At 37.6% G+C, this 7,111-nt stretch overlaps 1 long non-coding RNA gene across 2 annotated transcripts; it reads left to right on the top strand.

Annotated features, from left to right (window-relative positions):
* Positions 1 to 1,420: 1,420 nt before the first annotated feature.
* Positions 1,421 to 6,198, top strand: LOC139974152 (uncharacterized). Of its 2 annotated transcripts, none has more exons than XR_011795408.1 (3): positions 1,421 to 2,484; positions 3,288 to 3,499; positions 5,433 to 6,198. It is a non-coding gene; the product is annotated as an uncharacterized lncRNA (long non-coding RNA). The 2 variants fall into 2 exon arrangements; XR_011795407.1 differs by having other exon boundaries at positions 3,285 to 3,499.
* The last annotated feature ends 913 nt before the right edge of the window (positions 6,199 to 7,111 follow it).

Genomic DNA, 7,111 nt, shown 5'->3' with positions numbered 1-7,111 from the left:
ACATGTTGATGTTTACAAATTACATGTTAGTCCTGGGTGAAGGTTTCTTGTCAGTATGTATAGATTCAAATTATGAATGAACGTTGTGTGCCGAAAATATTCCCAACAACTTCGGTTCATATTTAGACCTAATTAACAGTTGAAATCACAGTTAATAATCTTCCTCGTATATCCAAGTTGGCCTATACTTTGACTCTACGAGAGGAGGCTTTTCATTTAAATTGCTGTGAATTTGAGCTAAATGTTTAAAAAGGTTAAAACCGAACAGTACTGTTTTATGAGTGGCGGTGGAAAATATTATGATGAACGTTTTTTTCTGCGCACTAGAAAATCTTTTATTATAAGCCTCGAGTGTTTAAAAAACCATTGAAAATGACTAGCTGTAATAACCAATTCAAATAATGCATATGGGTTTCGATGATGTAACATGAGCAGTTTTCTTCATGTATCTGACGTAATGTATAGTAAGGGTGTACAACATATACTTGATCTTAGTAATACAGTGAAAATCAGTGTGATGTGACAAACAATACATTCACAATGACACAGGCTGTCCTGAAATGACCATTGACCTCAACAACAGGCTTCTTGTGCTTAATGTGATAGATACATCAACATACTAAATATGACATTTGTCCTTGTTGAAAAATTGTGTAAATCATGGTTTCACAATTTGACCCATGGTGAACTCAAACGACCATTGACCTCCGCCCACAACATAAGGCTTCTTGTACTCAATGTGGTACAATTACATACCAAATATGCCACCCTCAGAGGAATACAATCTAAGCTTCCAGTTGAAGTTTGAATTCATTTTCTAGGCAACGTTTTCAGTTAACATCAGATTGATACCGAGACCAAAAGTGAACTTGAAGCAAGCAGATGTGATGTCAGACGTACAATGATAAATTTGTTTCAGGGTACTTGTTGTTGTTGTTTTAAGATACAAAATAAATACTTCAAAACTGTGTTGCATTTGAAATCGAATACATTACAGTCATTGGCATATTGTGAACTTCACATCCCTTAAGGTAATTTATTTATATTCATTTATAACTTCATATAAATTCAAGTGCTTTCAACACAGTTCACCGAACCGCTTATATCAGTTACTAATGTTGTTTCATTGAGGAAAATTGGACTGTTCACACAATATCTTTTATTTTAATCTGTCTCTGTTCTAATCATTTTAATTAATTAATTATTAGTTTTCATATTTATAATTGGTCCTAGGTATACATTTTATATAATTTATACTGGAATAAAGAACTTAAGAAAAAAATATTGAATTGAAACAGCTAATCTAAATTCAAAACAACATAGTGTAATTAAACATAGGAAAACATACATGTTGATGTTTACAAATTACATGTTAGTCCTGGGTGAAGGTTTCTTGCACTGAAAAAATAAATTAGTCAATATTGCCACGGACTAACGTTAAATTAGTCTATAACGTTAGTCAATGCACACGGACTAGCAAAAATCTTCGTTTCATCGCTGCTTCTTAGTTAGTTTACACTGACTAAGGAAAATATAATCGCAGCTTAGTCGGTGGCGACGGACTAAGGTATTTTAACCCATGGACTAAGAACGATACGGACACCCGATTTACGCCATAATCGTAGCTTAGTCGGTGTCGACGGACTAATGTATTTTAACCCAATTCGATTCACTTCAATTTGGAAACCGAGAGGCAACGGCAGCTTGCTGGGCTTGGCATAGTTTCATACGATCACTCTAAGCAACTTTCAACCGTAAATCACCCAAGAAGGTCTTTAGAAGAATGGAGGTATTAACTGCATCATCGGCCTACCTGTTATTCCTTTAACTTGAAGGTAAAATTAAAGTTAATTGTTAGGCCACTGGCACTAGTACTGTATTATGGTTAGTGTAACGCTACCGTTGTCACGTTGGCGTTTCGCAATACACAAGTGCAATGACAGTGAGTAGCCTATAGGCTTCTACTGGGTACTGCAGTGCATTCTCAACACTAAAGTGTGCATCCTAAACACCAATTAACAATGTGTTATGTGTGTATTGGGCTAGATTGAACAGTGGCACATAATCTTCTTATTTATTCCCAAACAAATGCTGGAACTATAAGGCTCAATAGTTTATTTGAAGTCTACACTCATTTGGTAAAGATTTCCTGTAATTTCCCATGTGAATCTAAATGGGTAGGCTTTGTGATATTGAATAAGCAAGGCTAGACCTTCAAACGTACAGTCACAGTAGGCTGAACAAATTATGTTGGCTAGTCAACGGTATTATATGTTGCGAGCAGTCAGGATGCACGCTTCAGTTCTATTTAACCTTTTCATTTATCATTTTTTAGTATTTAATTTCCGGTCACGCCCAGGAAACAATTGCGACATTCCTTCACGGTCGACTTGCTTACTGTAAGAAGTATTAACCGTTTTTTCTCAGGCAAGCTTGATAGTCTGAAGTTATTATAACATGTGCTTTTAGTATACTGCCAAAAGAGTAAGTTGTTGTATTTGTATTGATATTTTATGTAGAAGTAACGGAAAATTTAGTATGTTTAGTTTGGTCTAATTGCACGTTTTTTTTTCTGTCCAATGTAGTGCAGGGTTCACTTGCGCGAATTCAAATTATTCTGTTTATGTATATGTATATGCATCGATTCTTAGATTATGATGTTTTTTTGACATTTATTTGTAATTCAAGCATATCTGTTTAGTAGCAAAGTGTAAAGGTTAAGATTAATTAGTTTTCTCTTTTTGATCCTAGATTGAATGAAACTCATTGGCGTAAATAATAGATCAGATGATACAGTTTAACGCAGTTGCTAAAACTCTGGGTATTCTCTAGTCTTCGCCGGTCCATTATATACTTTAGTACTACTAGTAAGACTATATCAAAACGACCGAAGACAAACTTAGTGTAACAAAATACTGATTCTCCTCTAGCCTAGGTCTAAACAGGCTTGTTATGTGAGCAAGCAAAATAACAACTAAAAACGATTAGGCCTATAAATAAGTTGGCTCAGTGCATTTCTGTTTCTAAAATTTTATATTTTTAAAGATCATAAAAACAAACAAAGATTTAGCCCATGTCTTATTATCTCTGTATTCTGGGCATTTGATTCTGGTTGCAATGGTGATGACACTCTCGTTCAAATTTTCAGCTTTATACAGTCTGCTTCAAACTTTGGGATTGTTTTTAGAGACTATAGTGGAAGCAAATGTCACATAACTTTGTGGTGACAACTTTATTATTTTTTTTTTTCAAATGATGAATACTTTGCTGTTTCTTTCTTCCAGCAGGAATTGAAAAGCCAAATATCTAAGTCATGGGTGAGCTTTCCTGTGATGTACGACACCAGTGTGGAGGCAACAACAGAAGAGGAGAACTGTGTTATATATGGCTTAAAGACATGTTTTAAGATGATATATTGGTACCCTTCGCAGAACAAAAGAGTTTATCCAAGACTCCAAAAAGCAAAGGAACAAGTACCATAGAGAAAAAAGATGGAAGAGTGAGTTTAACTATTGTACCCAACTGTTTAATGATATTTAAGATACTTTTCATAACCTGTTTTAAATAAAAAAACAGTCTAGTATATCATTTACGTGCAAGCTTCATAAGTTTGGTCAAATTTTCACTGATCTGTAGAGGGGTAGTCGAGAGGGTTTGGTTAGCTGGGAAGGTAACCAATTGCCTGGTACATCACAATGTTCACAATGCATTCCTGTATATGAAACCTGATGACTGGCAAACCGACTGTGGTGGATGTGGCTGGGAGAGCAATTTTAAAGTCACCTAATAGCTAACCTAGAGCAGCTTTCATGGTAACCACATCAAAGTAAGAACAATGTGTCAGGTATGGCCCCAAGAGCAACAAATGGCCATTGCCAGTAATTATTGGTGGTGGGGTACCCCTGCCAGTGATCTATAATTGACCCCTCACGGCTGACCTAGGTCAGCTCATGAGGTAACCACTTGAAACCTACTGGAAAATGTTGGTTAGGACTTCAGATACAAGGGATGGGCATTGCCAGTAATTTTTATTGGTGGGGTACCCCTGCTAGTAGACCCCCAATATGCCCATCCCCTCATTGACCTAGGTGAGCTCATGATTTGACCCGTTGAAAGCTACAGGAAACTGATAGGTATCACTTCATATGTAAGGATGGGCATTTCCAGTATTTTATATTGGTGGGCCACCACTGCCAGAGTCCGCCCATCCCTTACATATAGAATCCTGTCAATAATTTTCCAGTAGTTTTCAACTGGTTAAATCATGAGCTGACCTAGATCAATGAGGGGAGGGGGGGGGGGGGCTTTTTGGGGGTCTACTGGCAGGGGTACCCCACTAATATAAATTACTGGAAATGCCCATCCCTTACATATATATAGAGTCCTGCCAATCATTTTACAGTAGTTTTCAACTGGTTACCTCATGAGCTAATCTAGGTCAATGGGGGATGGGCATTTTGGGGGTCTACTGACAGGGTTACCCCACCAATGTAAATGACTGGAAATGCCCATCCCTTACATATGAAGTGATACCTATCATTTTCCAGTAATTTTTCAACTGGTTATCTCATGAGCTGACCTAAGTCAATGAGGGAATGGGCATTTTGGGGGTCTACTGGCAGGGGTACCCCCCCCCCCCCAATATAAATTACTGGAAATTCCCATCCCTTACATATGAAGTGATACCATTTTCCAGTAGTTTTCAACTGGTTACATCATGAGCTCATCTAGGTCAATGGGGGATGGGCATTTTGGGGGTCTACTGGCAGGGGTACCCCACCAATAAAAATTACTGGCAATGCCCATCAGTTGTATCTGAAGCCCTAAGCAACATTTTCCCGTAGGTTTCAACTGGTTACCTCATGAGCTGACCTAGGTCAGCCTTGAGGAGTCAATTATAGATCACTGGCAGGGGTACCCCACCACCAATAATTACTGACAATGGCCATTTGTTGCTCTTGGGGCCATACCTGACATATTGTACTTACTTTGATGTGTTACCATGAAAACTGATCTAGGTTAGCTATCAGGTGACTTTAAAATTGCTCTCCCAGCCACACCCACCACAGTCGGTTTGCCAGTCGTCTGGTTTCATATACAGGAATGCACTGTGAACATTGTGATGTACAAGGCAATTGGTTACCTTCCCAGCTAACCAAACCCTCTGGGATCCCGGTCTATTGGGATCATTATTAACATGATTAACATAATTATTAAGCTTTGAGAAATAACTTGGTGTTATGCTGTGCAAAGCTAATAATAATTTGGTAAAGCTGCTATTCCTGGCTTATAATTTGAGGGACCTAGATTTAAATGTATACCTCCCAATATGTTATAAACTTTTAATGTAAATGTATGTTTATGATAATGTGAGTTATCATGTGCTATATCTGTATCTGTGCTTACACGTATATCATATTTTCTGTCCACAGGTCAATAATGGTGCAGATTTTGGCTTCCTGAAGACAAGTGGGAGGCCATTTGTAGTTAAGAGAAACACTCTTTGTTCGTGAAGACTTAACTGGTGTCGATTTGGGGTACCACTTTAAAACGAAAGTCATGAGGAACCCTTGCCCAAGATTCAACTTTGCATTATTGTGCAGTGCTATACTTTTGCGATTCATGTTTGATCCATTAACTTGTCTTAACTTTGTTGGAAAAAAAAATCAGATTTTCAGATTTTATTTACAGTGATTTCTTCTCTATCTGTCGAAAGTCAGCCTTTTGTAGACATCAGAAGTTTGATCAGAAATAAATACTGCCAACGTACACATTATTTGTGTTTCTTCTGCTCTCTTTTCTTTCAGTGATGCTAGTCAGTGAAACTAGTCGGGTTTAATTCTTTCAGTGAATCTAGTCAGTGCAACTAGTCAGTCGATACCGACTAAGAAAGGTTAGTCGGGAGAGGCACCATCCTGACTAATGTAAAACCTGCTATAAACTAGTCGGTGGCTCATATAAATTAGTCGGTAAAGACCGACTAATGTCACCAACTAATGTAACTGACTAATATACATTTACCAACTAAGAAATTGTTGATGGACTAAGCTGACGGACTAAGATGACCGACTAAGAAATCCAACTGACTAAGGAATAAATTAGTCGGTATAGCAACTGACTAAGGCTATGTTAGTCGGGAGAGGCACCAGATGGACTAACGTTTTGTTAGTCGGTGAACCAATTTAAGTTTTCAGTGTGCCAGTATGTATAGAATCAAATTATGAATGAACGTTGTGTGCCGAAAATATTCCCAACAACTTCGGTTCATATTTAGACCTAATTAACAGTTGAAATCACAGTTAATAATCTTCCTCGTATATCCAAGTTGGCCTATACTTTGACTCTACGAGAGGAGGCTTTTCATTTAAATTGCTGTGAATTTGAGTTAAATGTTTAAAAAGGTTAAAACCGAACAGTACTGTTTTATGAGTGGCGGTGGAAAATATTATGATAAACGTTTTTTTCTGCGCACTAGAAAATCTTTTATTATAAGCCTCGGGTGTTTAAGAAACCATTGAAAATGACTAGCTGTAATAACCAGAATGCAAATAATGCATTGTGGTTTCGATGATGTAACATGAGCAGTTTCTTCATGCATCTGACGTAATGTATAGTAAGGGAGTACAACATATACTTGATCTCAGTAATACAGTGAAAATCAGTGTGATGTGACAGACAATACATTCACAATGACACAGGCTGTCCTGAAATGACCATTGACCTCAACAACAGGCTTCTTGTGCTTAATGTGATAGATACATCAACATACTAAATATGACATTTGTCCTTGTTGAAAAATTGTGTAAATCATGATTTCACAATTTGACCCATGGTGAACTCAAACGACCATTGACCTCCGCCCACAACATAAGGCTTCTTGTACTCAATGTGGTACAATTACATACCAAATATGCCACCCTCCAAGCTACCCTTGCGATATTATGTTTAGGAAGGTGTGTTGGTGTAGAGAGATAGGTAAGAGAGGAGTGAAGTAAATGTTTGGCGTTTGTTGAACCCAAACCAAATTGGGCTCCTATACGCCCATGGTAATTGGTCTGCCCTTCTTAGATCTGACCCCAAAACGGACTTCAGCGAAATCTTGTGCGAGCCA

This window comes from Apostichopus japonicus, chromosome 9, assembly GCF_037975245.1.
Source record: "Apostichopus japonicus isolate 1M-3 chromosome 9, ASM3797524v1, whole genome shotgun sequence".
In the NCBI taxonomy this organism is placed as follows: Eukaryota; Metazoa; Echinodermata; class Holothuroidea; order Aspidochirotida; family Stichopodidae; genus Apostichopus; species Apostichopus japonicus.
Note: the sequence above shows the minus strand (reverse complement) of the source record. Positions and strands in the feature narration are given on the sequence as shown.